Genomic DNA, 11,712 nt, shown 5'->3' with positions numbered 1-11,712 from the left:
TAACCAAGTGGGATATAACATATAGATTAAACTGAAAAGCTTCTGCACAGCAAAGAAAGTGATCAACAAAATGAAGAGGCAACCTGCCAGATGGGAGAAAATATTTGCCATTCATATATCTGGTAAAGGGTTGGTATACAAAAATGTATAAAGAATTCATAAAATTAATAGCAGACTTATATATCTGATTAGAAATGAGGAGAAGATATGGATAGGCATTTTTTAAAAGAAAACATATAGATGGCCCACAGGCACATGAAAAGGTGCTCAATATCAATAATCATTAGGGAAATGCAAGTCAAAGCACAATGAATGATCACCTCACAACTGTTAAAATTCTTATAACCAAAAAGACAAGAAATGTGTTTTCAAGGATGTTAAGAAAAGGGAATGAAAGAAAGTTACATGGCTCAAAATAGCCTGGAGTTAAAACTCCCCTCCTGGTCCTCCCCATCATTTTATGCAAATCAAAGAACTCTCTCACTTGAAGGAAAAAATGGATATTAAGGTTGATTACGCTCAGCTCCCAGCTGGTCCAGCCTCTGGCCAATCTCCAAAATTCCTTGCCCCAGCCGTTTAAGAGAAAACTACTCCAAACAACCTTGGAGAAGAACAGGCCCCCTTAAGACAGTGGAGTTCCACATGTATGCCTATATATACTTACTCTTTTCTTGGGTTAGTGCAACAGCTCACTAATCTGACTGCTGCCTCTTCTCACCTCATTAGAGGTGATCTGTTCCTGTAAAGTGCCGGTCTCGTTCTTTTTCCAAACCTGGCCTTCTCTAACTCCCTTACCCAACACTTTTTGGTGCCAGAACCCGGGAGGTTGAGGTTCCTTCTTGTTCTCCATGGCCAGCGCTTTGGAGCATGGAAGCCTGCTGAGCTCACTTTCCTGCCTGGGCTTTCAAGACCTCCTTGAGAGGACACCCCATGCCTTCATGAGCGGTACAAGTCCTGTGTAAGGGCTTTATTGGTTTTCCACGTAACCTGAAGAATATTGGTATCTCTCTCTCTCTCTTGCTTTTTTCTCTACACTTTCTTTTCCACGAGACCAAACAACTCCAGGACAGAGGCCTTTTGCCATTCGACCTCCCTCCATCCACCATGAATTCTCGCCTGACCCAGTAGCCCAGGTAAGTTCGGAAAGTACTCTAGACTATTGCCATAGACTATTGTCCTTTCTGGGTTCCCGGGGAACCCTCTGGCCAAAAGGCCCTTTGGGGAGGTACTTGGGGGACGCCCCTCCCTCCTTCAGAGTCTCTCTCTCTCTTTGCCCAGCCAAAAGATTAGGTGACCACCTTTCCTCTTGACCGGACCGTCACTAGCCATTTGATATGGGGTCAAGCCAATCCGTCCCACAGGACTCTCTCTTGGCCTGTGTAAAACAAAACCTCAAACCTCTACTCTTGACCAATCTCAAGGTTCATAAACTCGAGTCACTTTGCACTCAAATTTGGCCTCAATACAAACTGGATAACCAAAACCACTGGCCTGAGTTCGGGACTTTCAATTTCAACATTTTATCAGATCTCACTAACTTCCTCAAACAGAATGGCAAATGGTCAGAGGTCCCCTATATTCAAGCCTTCTGGGACCTTAGAATCTGTTCTTCTCTCTGCAAGGACTGTTCTACCTTTCAAATCCTCCTCTGCTCTCTCTCCCCCTCCATTACAAAAGAATCCAAATCTAAAGCCCGTAAAAGGCCCCCTAAACTCTCAGCCCCCGATTTCGACCTGGCAGATGAGCCTCCTCCCTACCACCCCAGAGAGAAAGCTTTCTGGAACGAGACCCCATCCTTTAGCCCTTCCTCCTCCAAAACGGGAAGTGATGACTATGACACCCCAAAAGAGATTTCCACCCTCCCTCCATTGGCCAGGACCCGAAGCAAACACATGTTTCCTTTCAGAAAGGTAGCGGGACCGGAGGGCCCTACACGGGTTCATGTGCCTTTCTCAATTTCTGATATGAGCCAAATTGAAGGAAGATTAGGATCCTTTTCAGAAAATCTTACTAGATACAGAAAAGAATTCCTCTGCCTTACAGAAGCATATTGTTTAACCTGAAATGATCTTTATTACATCTTAAATGCCACTTTAATGCCTGATGAAAAGGGACGGATATGGCAGGCAGCCTGGATTCATGATGATCAGCTCCATAACCAAGATAGGACTAATCTGGTGGCTGATGATGCAGAGTCCCTTTAACTCAGCCACGATGGACATATCAAGCTGGTGAGGCTGGCATCTGGTACACCCACCATATGATCACCTGTTTACTAGAAGGAATGCTAAAAGGCTATCACATTCATGTTAACTACGATAAGATTCACTATGAACAAAGCAAGTGGAGGTGATGGAATTCCAGTTGAGCTATTTCAAATCCTGAAAGATGACACTGTGAAAGTGCTGCACTCAATATGCCAGCAAATTTGGAAAACTCAGCAGTGGCCACAGGACTGGAAAAGGTCAGGTTTCATTCCAATCCAAAAGAAAAGCAATGACAAAGAATGCTCAAACTACTGCACAATTGCACTCATCTCACACGCTGGTAAAGTAATGCTCAAAATTCTCCATGCCAGGCTTCAGCAATACATGAACTGTGAACTTCCAGATGTTCAAGCTGGTTTTAGGAAAGGCAGAGGAACCAGAGATCAAGTTGCCAACATCTGCTGGATCATGGAAAAAGCAAGAGAGTTCCAGAAAAACATCTATTTCTGCTTTATTGACTATGCCAAAGCCTTTGACTGTGTGGATCACAATAAACTGTGGAAAATTCTGAAAGAGATGGGAATACCAGACCACCTGACCTGCCTCTTTAGAAACACGTATGCAGGTCAGGAAGCAACAGTTAGAACTGGACATGGAACATCAGACTGGTTCCAAATAGGAAAAGGAGTACATCAAGGCTGTGTATTGTCACCCTGCTTATTTAACTTCTATGCAGAGTACATCATGAGAAACTCGGGGCTGGATGAAGCACAAGGTGGAATCAAGATTGCTGGGAGAAATATCAATAACCTCAGTTATGCAGACGACACCACCCTTCTGGCAGAAAGTGAAGAGGAACTAAAAAGCCTCTTGATGAAAATGAAAGAGGAGAGTGAAAAAGTTGGCTTAAAGCTCAACATTCAGAAAACGAAGATCATGCATCTGGTCCCATCACTTCCTAGGAAATAGATGGGGAAACAGTGGAAGCAGTGTCAGACTTAATTTTGGGGGGGTTCCAAAATCACTGCAGATGGTGATTGCAGCTATGAAATTAAAAGACACTTACTTCTTGGAAGGAAAGTTATGACCAACCTAGATAGCATATTAAAAAGCAGAGATACCTGCAACTTTACTATATTCATTAATTAGCTCTAGTAATTTTCTGGTGGTCTTTGGACTCTGTGGGGGGGGATGATTTGGGAGAATGGCATTGAAACATGTATAATATCATATACAGTCCAGGTTTGATGCAGGATACAGGAAGCTTGGGGCTGGTGCACTGGGATTACCCAGAGGGATGGTATGGGGAGGGAGGTAGGAGGGGGGTTCAGGATTGGGAACTCATGTACACCTGTGGCGGATTCATGTTGATGTTGGCAAAACCAATACAATATTTAAACTAATTAGCCTCTAATTAAAATAAATAAATTTAATTTAAAAAATAAAATAAAATAAAACTGAAAACAGAAAAACAAAACAAAAAAAAAAAAGCAGAGATATTACTTTGCCAACAAAGGTCTGTCTAGTCAAGGCTATGGTTTTCCAGTGGTCATGTATGGATGTGAGAGTTGGACTGTGAAGAAAGCTGAGCACCAAAGAATTGATGCTTTTGAACTGTGGTGTTGGAGAAGACTCTTGAGAGTCCCTTGGACTGCAAGGAGATCCAACCAGTCCATCCTAAAGGAGACCAGTCCTGAGTGTTCATTGGAAGGAATGATGCTGAGGCTGAAACTCCAGTACTTTGGCCACCTCATGTGAAGAGTTGACTCATTGGAAAAGACCCTGATGCTGGGAGGGATTGGGGGCAGGAGGAGAAGGGGACGACAGAGGATGAGATGGCTGGATGGCATCACCGACTCAAAGCACATGAGTTTGGGTGAACTCTGGGAGTTGGTGATGGACAGGGAGGCCTGGTGTGCTGTGATTCATGGGGTCACAAAGAGTTGGACACGATTGAGCAACTGAACTGAACTGATCTGAATGATAAGATTAGGGAGGTGACTCAAGAAAAAGATGAAAATCCTGTCCTTTTTCTTTCAGGGCTTACTGAGGCAGTCCAAAAATACACTAATCTAGATAGTTCCACCCCTGCCAGACTTCTGTACCTACATGTCCAGTTCATAAGCCAGTCAGCCCCCGATATTTGCCGAAAACTACGCCAGTTAGAGAAGGGCCCCGAAACCCTTCAGCGAGATGGCCTAGAAATAGCCTTTAAAGTTTTCAACAATAGGGAAGAAGAAGCGAAAAAAGAAAAAGAAAAGGAAAGAAAGGCCAAATATGCTTTATTTGCTGCAGCTATCCAAGAAAAAAATTCAACCCCTTTGGCCCATCAACCTTGGCCCACCCGTATGGGACCTCACCCTCCAGGCCCCTGCTTCAGATGTAACCAAACAGGAGACTGGCCTAGGTCCTGCCCAAACCCCCAGCCACCCACCAAACCCTGCCCCACCTGCAAACAATGGGGCCACTGGAAAGTGGATTGTCCTCAGACACTACACACCAAATCTTGGGGTCCACCCCAGGCCCAACAACAATGGGCCGGGAACCAGACTCCAGGGGGGGCCCTGGCATCCCAGACCATGATTCCTCAGATGAAGTGAGAGATGATACAATTGTGGCTGAGTTACTCCAGTGACGGAGCCCAAGCTCCAGACCCCAAGTCCACCCCATACAGACGGACTCGGAGCTTCAGGTAATTGGCATGGTGGCTGGACACAAAATCTCGTTCCTAATAGACACTGGAGCGGCCTTTTCACTTTTAACCTCCCTTAAGGGTCCTCTCCAACCTTCAGAAGTGGTCATTGAAGAGGTCTCAGGCATCCCTTTTTATCCCAAAATAACCCCTCCTCTGCTTTGTTCCTTAAGGCAACACTAACACATTGTTTTACAGTAGTTCCTCAATGCCTAATGTCATTGATGGGATGTGTTATTCTGGCTAAGCTACAAACTTCTATGAACCTCCCATTCTCAGATCCCATATCAATTCTTTGCATACAATGGCACCCAAACCCCTGGCCAGCCCTCACTCCCAAAACCTGCCCCCTGACCTTCCCCTGATAGATTCTCAGGTCTGGGACACCAAAGACCCATTGGTAGCCCGACACCATTCCCCATACAGATCTTTCTTAAAAATCCCTCTCAAGTAAAAACACAAACTCAACATACCCTGACCACAGAATCCCAACAAGGACTTAAACCAGTAATCTCCCGACTGCTCAGAGCCGGCCTTTTGCGGCCTATCTGTTCTCCTCTTAATACTCCTATACTGGCAGTCAAAAGGGGACCCCATTCCTGGCATCTAGTCCAAGATCTTCACGAGATCAATGAAGCCATAATACCTGTATATCCCATGGTCACTAATCCCTACACCCTTCTCTCACATATTCCCCCGACACACTCTATTTCACAGTATTAGACCACAAAGATGCTTTCTTTACTATTTCTACACCACTCCTCACAGCCCCTATTTGTCTTCACCTGGACAGATCCAGACACATATCAATCTCAACAATTAACTTGGATCGTTTTACCACATGAGTTTGAGATATCCCTCATTTTTTCAGTCCAGCCCTCCAAAGAGACCTACAAACTTTAGACCTAGGCTCTACTACCTTACAATATGTAGATCAATATGTAGATGATTTACTGTGATGTAGTTCCTCTAGCCACAACTGCCTCGTCCACACTGAGATGGTATTAAATGCCCTAGGCAACAGGGGCTACAGAGTCTCGCTCTCCAAGACACAAATAGCTTCCACCACTGTCAATTACATGGGATTACTTCTCACTCCCACATCTAAAATAATCCCAGCTCAGAGACTTCGAGCCTTGACACAGACCCCCAGGCCCCCAACCAAGAGGGAACTTCTTTCTCTATTAGGTCTATTAAACTTCTTCCGAATATGGGTCCCAAATTTTGCCTTCCACGCAAAACCTCTCTACCAAGCTGCTCGAGGAAACTTGGATGAACCCTTTTGGCCCCCGACCTCTCTCCCCACCCCAATACAGACTCTAATCAAACATTTACTACAGGCCCTTTCTCTTTACTTACCTGATTACACCAAGCCTTTTTTTCTTTTTGTACATTCTCGACAAAGACATGCCTTAGGGATTCTGTGCCAAAAAGGGGAGTTGGGGGGGGGGACATATGGGGTCTCTAGCTTACTTATCTAAACAACTTCATCTCATCATGCTCGGATGGCCATCTTGTCTCCAGGCCTTAGCTGCAACCACCCTCTTAATACCTGAAGCCCAAAAACTAACCTGAAATGCTCCTCTAAATGTATGCTCACCTCATTCCTTCAAAGATTTACTCTCTCATCGGGCTTTCCTTTTTCTGCCCCCTGCTCGACTACAGATCCTCCACGCTCACCTCCTCAATCCATCCCTTTCTTTTATGCCTTGTAAGCATCTTAATCCTGCTAGCTTACTCCCCACACCAGATCCAGAAATAGAACACCTATTTCATGACTGTGTTCAGACCTTAGATATGACATTTAATCCCTTTGAACATATAACTGATCAGCCCCTAACTGACCCCAAAGTCCCATCCTGGTTCATAGATGGCAGTGCCTAGAAGCAAGCCCTATTTGGGGCTGGACATGCTACAGTTAAGGGACAGCCTGACAAAATTATCCCCCCTCGCCTCATCAAGTCAGCCACACTCCCAGCTCACACATCCTCACAACAGGCTGAACTGATAGCTCTTACACAAGCTTTGACCCTAGCCAAAGGCCAAAAGATAAACATTTTTACACTGACTCCAAATATGTCTATAACATATTACATTCTAACATTATAATCTGGAGGGAGAGGGGATTCCTCTCAGAAGGGCACACTTATTCTCAGTGCTTCTTTTATTTCTGAACTCCTCCATGTGACTCAGCTCCCAAAACAAGCTGCTATAATGCATTGCCAGGGACATCAGCGACATAGTTCTATCTCCTTTTATAACAATACAGCAGATCATGAAGCAAAGCAGCAGGCCGCCTCTGTTAGTCCTGTCTTTACTATAGCCCAAATTGACAAGCCTAACATCTGCACATTACTTTCATATTTACATTCCCTTTTCCACCCCTCTGCAAAAGTACTTAAGACTTTCCTTCAGAATTTTATTGAGTTAACTAAGGACGATGTGACTTACTAAAATAATCTGACCCAAAAGTGCACCATTTGTCAGCAGACAAATCCTAATTCTAACATTCGCCCCCCTCTGCCGGGGTCCAGCCCCAGCTGATCCAGGGTATTCGAAGGAGAGATGGCATAGGCGAGGGTCAGGAAACAACTGCTTAATTACACGTTAATTAAGGATATAAAGAGTAATAGAATGAGGATAGCTCAGTAGGAAAATTCAGTGCAGAAAAGAGGCTGAGTAGCTTGGTTTACGCAGGAGACCAATAAAACTTCAAGACAAGAAGTTTGCACCACTTACGTAGGCCGCAGGCGTCCTTCCGTTCTCCCGAAGGAGAGGAGACACTGAGGCCTCCCCGGTCGGATCTTAGAAGCCCAGGCATAATTAGCAAGCATGGTGGGTTCCGCGCTCCAGATGGAGACTCAGCCAGAATTTGAAAGAGAGAGCGACATGGGGAGACCAAGTTTTGGTGAACAAGGCCCGCACTTTATTTTCCAAAGTAGTTTTTATACCTTAAGTTATGCATAGAGGATAATGGGGGAAGGGGTGGAGTCATGCAAGGACAGCAGTTCCTGGTTCTAATCGAAGCCAGGCTTTCAAACTTATCATATGCAAAAGTTCAGGTGATTGACATCATCTTCTGGCCTGGAGGCCTGTTAACATTTTAAGAAACTTATTTTTCTCTAAAGGTGATTATTCCAAAGTCAGGCACCAGCCTCCAAAAGAGCATTGGACAAAGCTGCATTTTACATTTCTATACACCCATTATATCAATCAATACACTGCCAAGGACACAGTAGGTAAGGAGTATGGAGACTTAGCAGCAAACATTGGCTCAATAAGTGAAAAACCCTTCACCAATACAATTTCTAATCAATCTTTTAACTACTCAAAAGAATCTGTGTTTAGACAGTTTAGAACATCTCCTGCCTCTCACAGTTGGGAGGCTCTGAACAATCACATGTGGCCGGAAAACCTATTCAGGCAGGCTAGAGGATTTCCAAAGGAGTTTGTAGGTTGAAACACTGTCACACCCAGGAATTATTAACTGGAGCTGTAAGCTAATTCTTTTTTCAGAGAGAGGTAGTGGGGGACAGCCCCCCATAAAGTCAGAGGTGTAGGTGAAAGCACAAAGCAGAAAGTAGGCAGACTCTGGTTTTGGGGGTAGATGCTCGAGAATTTCCAGGGGGACTCCTGAGGCTCAATCCCGCCTTTGCGTATGCCGAGCCTCCTTCCTCATGACCTTTGTCATGGGCGGAGTTCCTCACGCTGGCTCCCGGCAGTGATAGAATTCCAGTTGAGCTATTCCAGATCCTGAAAGATGATGTTGTGGAAAGTGCTGCACTCAATATGCAATATGCAATATGCACTCAATATGCAATATGCCAGCTCCCGGCACCCCTCCTTTCCCCACCCATCAAATTCACGGACATCTTCCTGCACAAGACTTGCAGGTAGATTTCACCCACATGCCACCTGTAAAAAGGGTTAAATTTCTTCTAGTCTTCGTAGATACATTTTCTGGATGGATTGAAGCTTTTCTGACTACTGAGAAATGAGCCCCTACTGTGGCTCAGCTTATTCTTACTGAAATCCTCCCAAGGTTTGGAATGCCTTCATCCCTCCAGTCTGACAACAGGCCCGAGTTCACATCCCAAATCACCCAAAATATTGCACAAGCCCTTCAAGTTCCTTGGAGGTTTCACATTCCTTATCATCCCCGGTCTTCCAGTAAGGTTGAGAGAGCCAACCGAGTCCTAAAAGAAACTCTGACCAAATTAATGATCGAACTTCATCAAGATTGGACTAAACTCCTCCCTTTAGCCCTCTTGAAGGTCTGGGCCTTACCAAAAAAACCCTTAAATATCAGTCTATTCGAGGCCATGTATGGGAGGCCCATAATACCTTTGGGTCTTCCCCCCTCCCAGGATGGTCCCAAACTGCCGTCCCACCTTCCTTTTCCTTTACTTGCCCAGATACGAGATGCCCTTTGGCAACATATGGATGACTTACTCCCTTGACCACACCCCAATCTTCCATACCCATCCCTTCAAATAGGAGACAAAGTTTATATGACAACTCAGTCCCACTCAGATCTAACCCCAAAATGGCAAGGGCCCTAAATGGTAATTCTGCTGACCCCTACCACTGCAAAATTTAAAGAAATCACCCCTTGGGTACACATCACTCGGTTAAAAAATTTATGCAGTCCAATGATGAAAATGCTTGCCAGACTAATACTTATCAAGTTTCTCACACCGGCCCCAACTGGCGACGGATGAGCCTGTTGGTTTCACAGCTGCAATTATTCCTGGAACAACTTCTGGCAGATATCTGGGTCTCGAGTCCTCAAGGATCCACGTTTGAACATGTTGAAGATTACATCTCCACCCTGTGGCTACAGGGAACCTTTTATAACTTTTACCCCTTTGAAATCCAATTCTTTTCCACAGTAATCTGTCTTATACTCACTTCCCCAAATGTTGTTTAACATCTTCTTCTTATCCTTTCTCCTTCCTCTGACCCACAAACTCCTTCAAAATTCTAACCTCAACTATCTATTCCGGACCCTTAATTTAACCCATACCCTTCTCAGTGCCTCTAACCCACAATTGGCTAAAGACTGCTAGATATGTTTATCCGTAACTCCTCTGGGAGATTCAGCCCCCCCACCCCACATCCATCCTTGACTGGACCACAGGTAACATGTCCCTACACCACTTATAATGTGGACAGCCTTTATTCGTCTCATATCTTAAATATCTTCACACTAGTGACCAAATTCGAAATCCAGACATACTCTTAAAATCTTTACCCACTGAACTTCCCTCCTTCAGTGAAAAACCTCCAATAGGAGGCCCTGTTTCCCAGAGAGTAACACTGTTACAACCAGTTCCTTTTTTCATATCCAGAAATTCCCAAAACATTTCGTATGACCAACCCGTGGGCACAATCTCTAACTCCATGTACAACCATCAGATCAGATCAGTCGCTCAGTCGTGTCTGACTCTTTGCGACCCCATGAATCGTACCTCCACCTTATTCTTTGCCACTAGAAAGGCTATATATAATGTTTCTGGTCCTACAGAACACTCTTTAACCTTTACAAGATGGTTTCCCTCAGCATATTCCTCCACTTCTCCTATCATAGGGGCCACCTTAGTGGGGTCTCTGAACGTCCTTGAATGAATGATCAAAACGCCCCCTCGACTCCTGTTTGCCATTGACTTCAGCTGTTCTATTACACCTGGCTTATTTTTCCTGTGTGGGACATCTACATGCCTCTGTTTACCTACTAATTGGACCGGAACCTGCACCCTAGTATACTCCAGTCCAAACATTTTAATAGCCCCCAATGATCAACCCTTGCCCATTCCTCTCATCCACAAGCCAATAAAACGAGCCATTCATTTCATTCCCCTTTTAGTAGGACTAGGAATAGTGGCTGGAACTGGAACAGGAACTGCGGGCTTAACCACCTCCATCCAAAACTACCAGACACTATCTAAAGACTTATCAGACAGCCTCCATGAAATAGCTCAAGGCCTAATAACTATCCAAAATTAACTCGATTCCTTGGCGGCCATAGTATTACAAAGTAGAAGGGGATTAGATCTACTCACTGCAGAGAAGGGAGGTCTGTGCCTTTTTCTAGATGAATCCTGCTGTTTCTATGCCAACCAGTCCAATAATGTCCAAGCAGCTGCAAAAAACCTTACAGATCGAGCCTCATGAGTCCACCAGAGGTTAAGCAGCTCCTGGCAGTCATGGTTAACAGATTGGAACTGGATGCCTTGGGTTTTACCCCTTCTCAGACCATTCATTTTTATCATCCTCCTACTCACCTTTGGGCCTTGTTTGTTTAATCTTTTCCAGGGATTCCTCCAAGACCGAATCTAAGCCATTTCCTGAGACCAAGTCAAGACTGTTCTTTTGCTTGAGACCCTGACGGCTAGAATAGAAAATCAACACTAAGGGCCTTAGACTTCCTTCCTCCCAGACCACAAACCCCTGACTCTGATTTATCAGCACGAAGAAGCCCTGAACATTAACAACACCCACCTCTCTTTCTCTTTTTGTATATATTCCTTAGGGTCTGGAAAGAAGGAAAGTTACATGGCTCAAAATAGCCTGGAGTTAAAACTCCCCATCATTCTATGCAATACAAAGAACTCTCACACCCAAAGAAAAAAAATGGACATTAAGGTTGATTACGCTCAGCTCGCAGTAGGTCCAGCCTCTGGCTGATCTCCAGAATTCCTTGCCCCAGCAGTTGAAGAGATAACTACTCCGAACAACCTTGAAGAAGAACAGGCCCCCTTAAGACAGTAGAGTTCCACATGTATGCCTATATAGACCTACTCTTTTCTTGGG

Source organism: Bubalus kerabau, chromosome 6, assembly GCF_029407905.1.
Source record: "Bubalus kerabau isolate K-KA32 ecotype Philippines breed swamp buffalo chromosome 6, PCC_UOA_SB_1v2, whole genome shotgun sequence".
NCBI lineage: Eukaryota > Metazoa > Chordata > Mammalia > Artiodactyla > Bovidae > Bubalus > Bubalus kerabau.
Note: the sequence above shows the minus strand (reverse complement) of the source record.